We start from the raw sequence: 13801 nt of genomic DNA on the forward strand, positions 1-13801 counted from the left end.
AAATCAGTGGTTGAACGCTGTATTTCAAGTGTAGGAGCTGATAAGGTGATTGGAACGTGTTGAAAATCCACAGGGTAGTTTAGTGAAACCCAAATCATCTGTAATGAGTAAAACGATGTATGCTTGCTGCATGTAATTGTCAGTTTTAATTAGGTAATCGACTTCATAATAATGTCATTACAAGCTCATGACACATGATTTCGAATGTTTACTTGTAATAACATTTTACAGGGCACTCGTAACTAATCATATTAAACTTGCATTTAGCTATACAGGACTACAAATGGAGTCTCTATTTCTCTGTCTGTCTTTTGATTTTCTTGACAACCGCTCATCCATCCGACTTCAAATTCAAAATGTATGCACCTGAAATGAAACATGAGCTATTCTGCTTTCTAATCACATCCATGCATTTTAACAACACCATGTAAAAACAACACAGTGTGGCCAGTCGGCACTACACTGTGTTTATTCATTGGTTGGCAGGATGTGTATGTCGAAAACAGAAATTAACTTTCTCACCCCCAGAAGCGCTTTGTTTTGTGCTAGTAACGAAGAGCCTGCCTCTTCCTGCCTTCCTGAGTCTGTTAAAACAAAGAATGATCATGTGGTGAGAATTCATTTGGAAGTTCTGAGCCTCTTTGTGAGAAACCACCACTCACCCCTCCCTTGAACATCCCCACAAAGTGTTTGATAACGTGCTAACGATCAAACAGAGTGGGAGAGCACATGAAAAACCAGCCACTCGTTTGAGTAACACAAGACATTTGTAATGCATGAGGTGAATGTGCTGTGAAAGACGTTTATCCAAAGGTCAGCCCAAGTGTCACAAATCCACATTTCACTGAGCTACCTTGACTGAAATATCTTCAGCCGACTTTAATTGAAATCTTGAAGAACTTGATGAAAATGAGTACAAAGGTGACCTATACTGCAGTCCTATTCTGGTCCCATTACTTATTCAGAGATAGGCTGCTTATAAATAGCAGCACATCACAACCTGGCACCCTATTGTCATGGCAGCTGCAATCAAAGAAGGCAAGCTGGTAAAGTTAGAATATAGAGTACCTTACACTGCCATGGTGATTCTAGCTTCATAATTGAATAACCGTGTAATGATGTATGACCTGAAAGTCAGACTGTTATGTGGGGTAACAATTAATCACAGTTAAGCTTTTGAAATAACTTAGTTCTTTTAGTTATTCCTCAGTTTCTATTTATGACATCTGACAGCTTTTACATAGTTAATAATCTGTTTGCTTCCTCTTTATAACGACGGTCATTATCTGTCTGAATAAATAAGATGTAGAGGGGTTAGCGTTGGAGCGGGTGCTCTGCATTTCCCTCCCAGCTGAAACACCTCTACAGGGAAATAATTAGTGTAAAAATCAACCCTCAGATTACATTGGGTCCTGCTGTAGTCTCACACGGCTCTCTCCTAGAATTGAATTCCAATACATGCAGGTTATATTCATTCATCTCTGTGTGTACAATCTCTGCTCTGAAGCAGGTCACTCCAGTGTTACCAGAGGTATAATAACCATACAACACTTATGATGTGCAGGCTTGTGTATGATTGAGTATCACTCTGAGGCTGAGAGAAAATAAAGTTAGCCAATAAAAGGCTACCAGCAACAGCGTATTAGCATTAAGGCCACGTTCAGGCACAGACAGCACAGTGTTGAAAAACTAAGAGGGGCTGCATTGGTATGGGCATGTTGCTACAGGTACTGGTTGGAGGATAAAATGCAATCCAAATTGTCCAATTTAAGAAATGCATTCAGGAGTTTTAAGATCTATCAGACACCAAAACACTACAAAGCAGGTTATTACCTGAGATGGGATTTTACAAAGTGATCACAGCAGTCATCATTTTACTCAAGTCCAAGGTAAACAGCAGAATTCATGCTACAAGCAACTCATGGTTGACATTGCAGTCAGACATACACTGATCAGACTTTTCCTTTCCTGATACTGGTGTTGTGAATAGAAACACAACTTACAAACAGCATTGAGCTGCTGTGATAAGCTCTCATCAGAGCCAGGTGCTGGACTCTCCCTCCTCTGTTGTGTCCACACCTCAGGCAAGGCAAAAGGAGCTGTTCAGCTTCATTACATGTTTCTGCACTTCACCTGTACGTGGCTCCAAATTTTTTCTCTCTTTTTTTACCCCCCACAAACCAAAACAGAATGGCTAAAAAAAATGTAGCTTGTCCATTTAATAGCATGTAATGATGCTCCTCATTTTCTGAGCTGATCTCCTGTATCAAGCTTTGTTAAACACGTAATAAAACCTAGATTACTTCATTCACAAAATAGTCAGGACGTCCTGGCAAAATCTATAAAAATATACTTTGAGAAAAACTAAATCCAGTCTATGATAACTTTAGCTAACCACAGATGGCCCTGTCAGCACTCAGGTGTAACTGTATTGTTATTTGCATCATAATGATCTTGTCTAACGTGGAACGGTGATGCTTGGCTGATACAAGATCCTTTAAACCGATCAGGTCAACCTCTTTATGCTGGATGACCCCATTTGTGTATGTATTGTTGTTGTTTTCTTTTTTTTGCCAGGTCTCACTGAAGAAATTAACTGTCTTTGTTGTGTGTGAACATGGCCTTAGTTGGTGGCACAGCGGTGCAGTGGTTAGCACTGTCACAGCAAGAAATTTCTGAGTTTGAATGCTGTTTTGTTCTCCCCCATGCCTGCGCGAGTTTCCTACCCCCGGCAGATTTGATTACTTGGCAACTCTAAATTGCCTGTAGACATGAATCCCTTTCTATATGTCAGCGCTGCGATTGACTGGCAACCTGTCCATGGTGTATCCCGCCTCCTGCCCAATGTCAGCTGAGATTGGCTCCAGCCCCCTCTCCGTGACCCTCATAGGATAAGCGGTAAAGCTAATGGATGGATGCATGGACATGGCCTTTGGCTAACTTTGATCTCTGCAGTGAGCAAGCCATGGTGGAGAGGACGGAGCAGGAAAAAAGACCTGCTGAACGTGTATAAATGTTCAGGGGGCTGCTGCTTGTTTTTTAGAATGCAAAGCTACCTCTGATACTGTGCGATGTGATGCAGCGTAAACCACAACAGCCTGTCATGAGTTATTAAGTATACACTGGGTAAAGCCATGTATGAAGACCACACATGAAGTATACATGTATTGACCTGTTTCCTGTTTGTTTTAAACAAGGTCAAGTACATGCTCCAGTCAAGTTAACATTGTTAACACTGTTTGGTCCCATTTTCTTGGTTGCAGAATCTCCTCCACTTTCCGCCACGACATATTGTGCAAAGTAGCAAACTGCATTCCCTGAGTCATTTTTTTTGGTTACATATTAATTCAATATTTGTATATTCATATTTTATAAAGTCGTAATCGCAGATGCAGTGAAAAGGCCCTCAAGTTAAATTTGTTCCAGTTCATTTGACTTGTTTGCTGTGTGCTGAACTCTGCTGAGAGCGTGTGTGCGCTAAAGAGGCAGAGAGAAAAGAGGGGAGAAAAAGAAAAAAAAAAAGAGACGATCATGAATCCAGCTGTCACATGAGACCGCTAATGTGTGGGGTCCGCCTCCTATAACATCCATACATGGTAATTCACATGTTAACGCTCACCTGCAGGCAATCCCTGAGCTTCCTCTCCATCTCCACGACCATCTCTCACTCTGATGTGCACCATTTGTTTTATTGCAACCTCTCAATTATTCAGTGCTGTCAGCTGAAGCCATATGTGTATATGTGTGTGCATCTATACTTGCATGCATGTATACCGTTGTGTATATGTGCAGGCAGATGCAGTGTGTGTGTGTAGCAGACAAGGAATGAAACAGAAAGTGGGAAACTGAACTGGTGAAGGTACGCTAGGGCTGCCTTACCATTCTTGGCTGTGCATTCGCAGTAAAAATTCATTTCACCGCTGGACTTATTTTTCCCCATGCATAAGAAACAAACCTGGACCTCACCTGGCCCCTGAGTGCTGAAACACACCGCTATGAAATCATGTCTTTATTGCAGCACTCCCCTATTCACCATGACCGCGTGCCTTCCTCAAGATTTCTAACAACCAGCTGGAAGGTGGGAATATAAAATGGCACACAGCGCACTGAGCTGGCAGCTGCTTCAAGGTCAGAGAGAGGGGAGTATCTGACCTGAAGGTTGCTAGTGTGAATCTCAGAACTGGTTAGGGAAGTCTGGAAGGAAAAGTGAAACCGTTATTTTTCTTACTCTTAACTACCTCATGCTCTTGAGAAAGTTGTTATGCTGAAATATCAAGGCTGAACTACTCAATATCTCTATGCTAACAATACATAAAGAGACTATTTGTAATGTGAAAATGGTCAGTTGAAATGACTCTCAGCTCTACACAGTGTTATAGTATCTTTAACCTCATTGTTTTGATTTTACTGCCTGAAACGTTACCATTTTGGTTAAAATGTGCTCTCATCAATCTTGTTTCCAGCTTACAGATGTTTGGAGCAAAACAGCTCCCATACACCCGCTGTAAGTAACCTTCCTAGCAGTGAATGGCTAACAGACAAAATTAGCAACAAAAATAAGCACCTAAAGCTAACCCTAACCTAATTCTAACTTGAACCTTAAAACCAAGGTCTAGTCCACATGTATAATGGTAGTTATCCAAACAGTTTTTTGTCCTTTGTTCTTAAAGAAAAAAAAAGAAAATCTCCATCCACATGGAAACGCAAAATGCCAAACCAACAGGCAGCGATATAACCCCAACTGTAAGGCCATGCTGGCCAATCAGAGGCCTGAAAAAAGTTATTACCCTTTGTGGTAGTATCTGAACATCTTCACCCTGGACAGATTTTAGAAATGTTCCATTTTCAGTGACCTAAAAAGGCAAAAACACATGGGAAAAGCTTTTTAAAAAATTTAAAAATTACCCATGTACGTGTGGACTAGGATCAAGTCTTTACCACCAAATAACTCTTTAAAGGTGTAAGGATCACCCAAATTTTGCCCACACAGCCACAGAACACACACAACCAGAAATTTCCCAGCAGAGGTATGTGTGTGCTGCCAACTTCTACCTGAGATGAGGCAACACTACATTCAACTGTGCAAATCTTCAGACTGTAAAAAAACCATAAAAAACTATTCTAAATTATTTAATATAAGCTTAATACTTTGAATGAATATTTGAATGGGAGACTACAGAGACACAACAACATTAGTAAAACGGTACAGATTCTGCTTCAGAGTTTCTAACAAGATAACTCTCAATTTATGTTTGGTTCTATTGGGATACTGCAGGCAATGTTGCAAATCAGTGAGTAAAACTGCTGTATGTCAACACTGTACTATCATTATAATTTGAAGACATATTTAGAAGTAGATTAGCCACAACAGACATTACCATCTGGTTTATTTGATAGCTCGTCTGAATTTCAAGAAAATCCTCCCCTGCACATACTCGTTGGTGCTCTATTATTAGATTTCTTTTACCATAATGTTTACTTGTATGAGCAAATACATTTTCAGTATGTACCAAATTAAATATACAGATATAAAATTTTTCCTGCCTCTGGTAGCATCATATCACAGCAAAATAATTAGGAATTTGTGAGCACATGTTAGAATCTCCATTTACACCAGTATAATCTCGGACCTGGTGTATTTCTAAAACCACTACAAGGTTATTTTAGACTGAGAGATGGACACAAACATCTGCATACATGCTTGTACATCACCTCCAAGTACAGCCCATGCGGTAGATCCCAAACAGGAGACATCTGGCTGCTAAGCTGAATGCACAGCCTTATTCATATATTTTCAGCTCATCAATTATTTAGCCCCAGTGCTATTTATGGGCCAAATGCTTTGTCTTCAAATATGCATGATGTGTCTATAAAGGATTTGATGTCTCCTCGCCTCTGTTTGAGTGGCAGAATCACGTGACAGTGGGCCACAATGGGCCAGAAAACACAAATAGTGAGACAAGAGTGAGGTCTGTGTGTCAGAGTTTTAAGTTTATTTTTGGAGGAAGTGTCTTGGTTTGCGTGACCCAAGAGCAGGGTGCTGATGGAGCTAATGTTGCGCAGACGTTGACATGGTCCGTGACGTTCTGAAAAGCCAGAGTGCACAAGAAACCTGAACTGAACAAGCTGACACAGGCGAATTATATCTGGAGGTTCAGCAGAGAGTGGGAGGATTATCTGCGGAGATGAGAGTATGTTCAGAAGTGTGGGTATTTTAATGCAGCGCCATACTAAATTCGATCAAGGGGGCAGTCACAATGTCTTGTGAAACATTAGCATATTTTCCATTTGTCCCCAAAGAAGAGAAGATTATGAATTATACTGTAATGTTATTTTGAGATTTTTACTTTCTTTTTAATGCATTATCACACTTTACGCTTTTACAAATGAACGTCTGAGATGTAAGGATCTCGTCCTCACTGTGGTGTACTTGTTATAAACCATGAAGTCATTATATGAACAGATTTCATTTTGTTTGTTTTCATTTCACTTTCTGTTACAAATCGGTAAAACACAATACTGAGTCAAGCCATGCCTACTTTATGAAAGCGCTCTTAGTTTTTGCAGCTGCCGGTCCCTGGTGGTGTGAGGAAATTTATTTCCCTCCTAAAATGTTTTCTTTCTGGTGACTTGTTTTTAACGTAATTTCACTCTCAGGAGGACAATAACAATATTTCAGTTAGTTTGGATTACTTTTAAAAGGGTGAGGCAATGTTTTAAAATAATAATGTAAGTAAAGAACACATGTGGGTTATGAAAGCAGCCTATAAACTTGTTTAATTTGTGTGTGTGTGAAAAACAGCTCATTTGTGATCTTATTTTCTCAAACCATTAGAGAGAAGTTGTCATGCTACTTGAGAGTGTTCCTGTCTTTTATAAGGAACAATCGCGAATGACTGTTTTCTTAGCCAGTATTTTATGAAACATAGTGAAATATCTGCCTCACAGGAAGTTATGCAATTTGCACTTCAAGCAGCAGAGACTGCAAATGATTGGTATGAAAATTAGAACAGGCTTGTTATCACAACATGCAGCAATATCAAAAACAGGTAAACAGGCAAAGAAAAAGGATAAACACCCACATTTTAGTCATAGAAAATCAGACAACGACTCTAAACTTACTCAAGTCAAACCTTCACTTAACCATAGAACCAGAGATTTGATAAGTGATCTGCTGTGGTGTGGTGCAAAAACACCACAGCAATGACCACTTACCACCACTTGTGATGCTAAAAATCAATCTCACGGATTTCCACTTTGCTGTAAAGCTTTTCTCACTTCCTCAGCAATAATAACTCCTCGCTGTGTGCAGTTTTCTCACACCCACCTACAGTATATATTAATATTTTCAGTGATTTCACCACATATGGGACACTCACATGAGTGTGAGAGAGAGAGTGTTAGTAATTTAGCCTGCTTTTCATACATATGCACTCCATGATTGACCTTTTTTTCATTTGGATAAATGTTGAGAATGTAAGGACCAGATTTCTTGAAAAAGGGAATAAAAATATTTTTGATACATGGAAAAACAGTTGATTTAAATTTCGTCAGAATAGCATCATGTCATGTGAAGAGTCAGGTCATCAGTTATCACATTAATAACCTAGATAACATGAGCACAGTCATATGTCAAGTTGCTAATGTGAAAATGTTCCAGGGGGACAGTCAGTCAGAGGAAGTAATGCCTTCCGTTTCCTGTTTTCCTGCATTGGTAAACATGACCTGTGAGCTGCAAAACAAGGACAGAGGCAGCCTGCCTCATGACTCTGAGTAGGTGTATGGTTTACTGAGGGCTCATGAGTCATCCACAAGTCCATCTGAAATGCCCGACCAGGTTCCTCCACTCCCCATCCAGAGGCTCCATCTGTGGGCCCCATGGGCCAACTGCTGGTCTCTCTCACGCTCCCTTAGCCCGAGCTGCTCAGGCACGATGCTCCTGTCATAATCCTTCCCCTGCCAGCTCAGCTGGTCGGCCATCTCCTCAGCTCTCTTTGGAGCTTCTACTCCTCCGCTCATTTGCCTGACTTCCCGCATGCCTGCATCCCGAGCTTGGAAGCCCAGCTATGGACAGACATCAGTTAACTCCGTAGCAAGCCCACACGAACAGCAGCCCCTGCAGCGCAAACATTTGGAGGACAACACGCACCTGTCTAACTCTGTGCACCTCAGTGCATGTGAATGACTGTGTGAAATGGGAAATGAAGGAAATAGCACGACTAGTGCTGAAAACATGGGCTTCTGCCACAAGCTGGTAATTGGGAAAAGGAAGAAGCTTTTTTGAGCTTTGCACCTATCACGCCATAATGTGAACATACTGTGGCACTGCATAAGGTTGTGTATTCATTAATGGCTAAAAATAAGCCTGGACCAGCAGCTTTAAAAACCATGTTTCAATTGTCTTTGGCCACTAATTAAAGAAAAGCAAAACACTGCACTGGCATGCTTTCCCTAAAAATTTACTTTAAAATATGCGCAAAAAAAAAGACAGAGGCAACATATTGCCCAAATTTAGCTTATTGCAGATAAATTGTACTGCTGTTAGTGTGGTACAATGAGAAACTTTGCAGTAGAGAGACACTTCTGAAGCTGCACTGGAAACAAGGTCGATGAGGGCAGTGAGCCTGAACCAAAACAATGAGGTGGAAGACATTTAAAAAAAAAAAACTTAGAGCTGAGAGAAACTGTAGAGTTGGGCGATAATTATCTATGGGTTAATCTGTTCACATTACATTTAGTCTTTTGATCCTTTGTTAAGTATAAAAGTAGTGATTAGTGCAGCTTTAATAACCAAATATAGGGCCTTCTTTTCAAAAATGTTTGTTTATGTTAAGCGCCTGTCAGAAAATGAGTATTAGCCATTACCAGATTGCTTAACCTCTAAAATACCAATAGTAGGCAGGCTTTAATATAAAGTAAAACTGCTTAAATATTACACTACACAACATAACTGTGTCATTATAATCTATTGAAGAAGTGCCTCCTCAAGCAGAAGAATAAAAAACATGTATTAAGAGGTATATTAATAAAAATCTGGCCATGTAATAAATGAATGAACAAACTTTCAACTTCATGAGCATCACCATTAAAACTTACATTAGTTAAACAGAGGCAAACTATTCAGAATGGTTTTTTGGGGCTGGAGTCAGATAAGGCAAATTATGGAGCTACGATGAATCATCAAACCTGACAGTGACACTGCATTTCATCTGCATAATGTTTCCTTTTTCGTTTGCGACCGCCTGTTGACTGTCACGACTTATCACTCATCCCATATTTACATTTTATTTCACTTTGTAATTCTGTCTCAAGTTGCCATCCCTGAATTAGTTTTCAGAGATGCAAAAATTGATTGCTTGAATTAAACAGCAGCATTTGATTCCTTCCTAACCCAAGTATCTTCTGCAGTCGCACAGTTAAAGGTCCTGCTTTACCCTTGTGTGTGTTTGCTTTCCCCATTGATTTTGAATGCATACTGATTGGCCCAGAGCAGAGGTTCACTCTGGCAAAGTCAGCAGGGCCAGACCCTAAATCAATATGAAAATTATATCAGAGGCCCTGCCTGGTGATTTGATGCCTGGTGCTGTGTCCATATCCTACAAGTGGGAATTTAAATTTCATTTCATGTGCCCGTCGTTTAATGGGTTAACTCCTCATCAATGGTGATCTTTTTTGGGGGAAGGAGGGGAGCCCTGTTTTAGATGTTTTAATAATTCATCAGTGACATGTCCCCAGGAAATGAGTCTTTTTTAATATATTCCTAATGGCCCACTTAAAGGTTATGTCTATCAGATGGCTCTAGCTGAAGACACTCTGGCATTTTAATCAGCAGAAGAGATGGTAGACTTTGGGTTTTTTAAATGGATTCCCGTGTTCTATTGATTACATGAAAAATCTGCCTCTGTCTTGAGCATGACTATGCAGAGCTGTTTCAAGTGTTTCAAGAATCACACCAACAATCAGGTTTATCAGGCTGTCATAGTCATGGATGTTGATCACCATGAGCTCATGTAAAGACCTCTGATCACACATCCCAAGCTAGATAGAAATGACATCTATATACAAGGAATTTACAGTCACAGATTTTTAATAAATGCATCTGCATAGTTGCAACCTGTTAGTACAGAACATATCTTCACAACAAATCACTGACAATATATTTTGTTTTCCCTACAAAATCTACTCTAGCAATACAATATCTGTTGTATTGTTTTTTTATGGTTACATTTATGCGCTCTTCACTTCAGTTAAAGTCAGGAAAAGATTATCAGTTATGTCAAAAGTCAAAAATGACCTAAAGGGCATGTTTATTAAAAAATTAACTGCAACTATAATACTGTCCTAACCTTAGCCAGTGCTCTTACTGCCTAAACCTGACCACATGTGGGACCAACATGAACCCTGGTATCAGAGTCCTATACCTCCAACCATCCTGACCACCTCTCCATGAGACTCCCATGTGGTACGAGAACACAGCGCTTTGTTCACTAGAGCATGGGGCTTGCTGTATGCTCCCACATGGTTCTGTCACATAGTCTTCACAGGAGCGAATCTATATTCCCTCTGTCCTATGTGCCCCAGTTCAATCTTCTGTTAACACACATTAACCCTCCTGTTGCGTTTGAGTCAGATTTGACCCATTTCAAGTCCAAATATTTTACATCATCCAGTTTTTTATTGGAACAAGGCTTCAAAACAGCTATATAAACACAAAAACCCCAACCCGAAAGCCCTAAACACCTTTGATAAGTTCCCTCAAGAGCAGACCTATTATACTGAGAGCCAAAAGACAGTGATGGGGAACAGAAAACCCCTTAGACGAGTTCCCATGATAGCCCATATCACACTAAGCAAATAGAGAGCTGGAGAACACCTTTTTCAGGTTCCCATTATGTTCTATATAGAGCTGGGGAACAAAGGATAATGGGAAAAAAAATCTACATTACCTTCTTTATCTCTTATTCAGATGACCCCACATTTGCCTGATGCCCCAAATAATAAAATATTTGCTCAAAGCCAACATTTAAATCTAAATATCTAATATTTCCAATATTTCCAAAAGCATGGTCCTTCTACTTCACATGCATGTGCAGTATGTTAAGCTTGCTGCACAGACCACTGCAGTTGTTAGCAAAGTCTGTGGAAACACTTGATTTAAATACTGAAATAACGTTTCCTGCAAACTTATTGGGCAAAACAAATTAGCTGTACAGAAATGTGTTTTCTAGGAGACAGGGTTGCCACATGAGCTCACACCTACAAGCATTCAGTCACACACATTATCCCCAGACACCCACTTGTAATTATCAGCAAACTCACACATATGCATTTCTTGGCATTTGAGGGTGTTCACCATTACTGTTCGAGAGGGAGCCCCCGTATAATTTGTTTTTTATTTTTGCAGGTAATGAAGGCGCTTATTATTTCCCATGACTTCCGACATCACCGCAATTACTGCAACTGTCGTCATCATCTTCCGTGTGAACTAAAGTGTCAAAATTCTGAACTTCTCACTACCTCATTACTGTGGTTGAGTTTTGTTAACTTGCTGCTCTGTGTCTGCAGATGGTTGTTCTGCTGTAGCAACCAAAGTCAATAGGGCACATGAATTTGTAATGTCCCCGGCACCCTCAGGACCGTGATAATGTCAGTCGTTTGATGCCAGGGTTGTGGGGAGATGAATCAAGGAATGGCGGTGATAAAAAATACATAAGAGCCATGTAACGGATGACCTCTCCAGGAAAGGGCACAAAGAAAGCCCTCAATTTTGATGACTTCTTCATCTTGGGGGGATACTTTATGTGACAGTTTGGACGTGCCAGGGTCTTGACAGCAAACACTTGATTTGCATCTTCTTTGTTTGTGAAGATAGCACAGGTGGAAATTATGCTGAAGTGTTGGTGTTTCATAAAGCGGTTATTCTGGGGTCATGCGCTACATGCTGTAGCGAGAGAGAAAATGAATGCACGTAACATTAAGGAGAGAACATTTTTGTAGGGTGGAGTACAAAGAGGAGAGATATCCAGGCTACAAAGTACTGAGTAAGACCAGGGGACAGATGAGGACTCAAGTGTTATTCAGCTATTTCACCATCTGGTTCTTCCAGACGGGTTAAGGCAGTGGCATATGGAGCAAGATGTGAGGATGACGCTATATCTGAATTGTTAATGTTCTGCCAACTTGTGCGTTAATGACACCACTTCAGCATTGCAGCGAGCTCCTTTACCGCAGCTTGACAAGTTAACCCATGGAGCTCAAATTTTTATTGGATTTCAGAAGCAGCTTCGCGTTAAAAAAAATATATATATATAAAAAATTGTGAGGCTTAAGAAAAGATGGCAAAAGCAATTTTGTGGAGATGGGGGATTGGGGGGGGCATTTCACAAGAGCAAGGTGGGTGACACATCAGGAGAAAAACGCCGAGGTGAGATTTAATCTAAAGGAGTAGGAGCAATGGCACATTGAAAGGTCATGTGTACTACTACTTCCTTTCCCATGAGCCCCGCTGACATGGACAAAGCACCTCATCTGAGCAGCCCATCCCTTCACACAGTGACTAATCAATGCATGTCAGCCATTACCTGCTAGTGAAATGTTTCCACATCTCTGCCAGTCACATATACAAATATTAATACACCCATATCCACCTTGTACAACTGAGCTGACAGAACATACTGTACAGAGGAAACACACAAATAAGCATCACCATGTGAGAAAATGTTCTATTTTTTCCCCAGGTGTTTCTCAAAGGCTACCATTACAGTAAATACCAAGAGTATGAGCAGCATAAAGATGAGTTAATGAGTTTTCATGATGGCCTTTTTTTTTTGTTTTGTTTTGTGGTAAATCTATAATAATTTACAGACTAACCTGCATTATTAATTCTAATGACTGTGCTATTTTTAAGTTAAGTAAGTTGAAGTTAGTCATGAGAATTTCCACTATAATTGACCTGGTTTCAACCTGAATGGCTACCGCTCAAATGTATTTATTTTTTTCCAGAAATTCAAACGGGGCTGGCGTTGTTCTCATTAATGACTGTTTCCCCGCTGGAAAAACTTTTGAGAAAATCAGAGCTTTGTTGGTGGGATTTAGAATGGGGATATCATCTTTATCTATACCAGAAGAACAGCTACAGGAAAATGGCAACAAGAGTGCATAAGATTGACAGAGCTGTGTAGGTTGTTGTGATTACAGCTACAGAAATAAGAAGTCTTACATCGGAATATCTCCTAGATCAACGCGAAGAACATTAAAAGGGAGAACTGCACAGATCTTACACATCAAAGTCTGTCTATAGGTCTGGGAGGGGTACTTACCGTGGTGTGGAGTTAGAAGGAAGTGATCTTACCACACTTCTGTAGCTGCACGTAATCCCTACTTAAGGGGTACTAGCCTAACACACTTCAATATCTGAAACTGACTGAACTGATGGCAGTCAAATTGCATTGTGGGTGATGTAGTTGCCAGGTTTTGACAAGGAAGGAGAATGTGTGGAATAAAAAAGGTAATCTTCTGTTTCTGCTGCACTGATTTTGATAATTTCAAATATACTTTCCGCTTGCATGTTTACCCCACCGCACATGCACAATACAAGTAAACTGGGACCCACTCAGAAAACTATTGTTCCACACTGCTAATAACGGTCAAAAACATCACAGGGTACATCTACCCCAAAACTATTTCTGTGTTAAAATGAAAATAACATTGACAGGATGGATGTGGATTCCAAAACAGAAAAGAGCTAACGTGAACACAATGTTTAGACTGAATAATGAAGAGAAAACAAAATGGAAATTCA

Source organism: Lates calcarifer, linkage group LG4 (assembly GCF_001640805.2).
Source record: "Lates calcarifer isolate ASB-BC8 linkage group LG4, TLL_Latcal_v3, whole genome shotgun sequence".
Classification (NCBI taxonomy): Eukaryota; Metazoa; Chordata; class Actinopteri; family Centropomidae; genus Lates; species Lates calcarifer.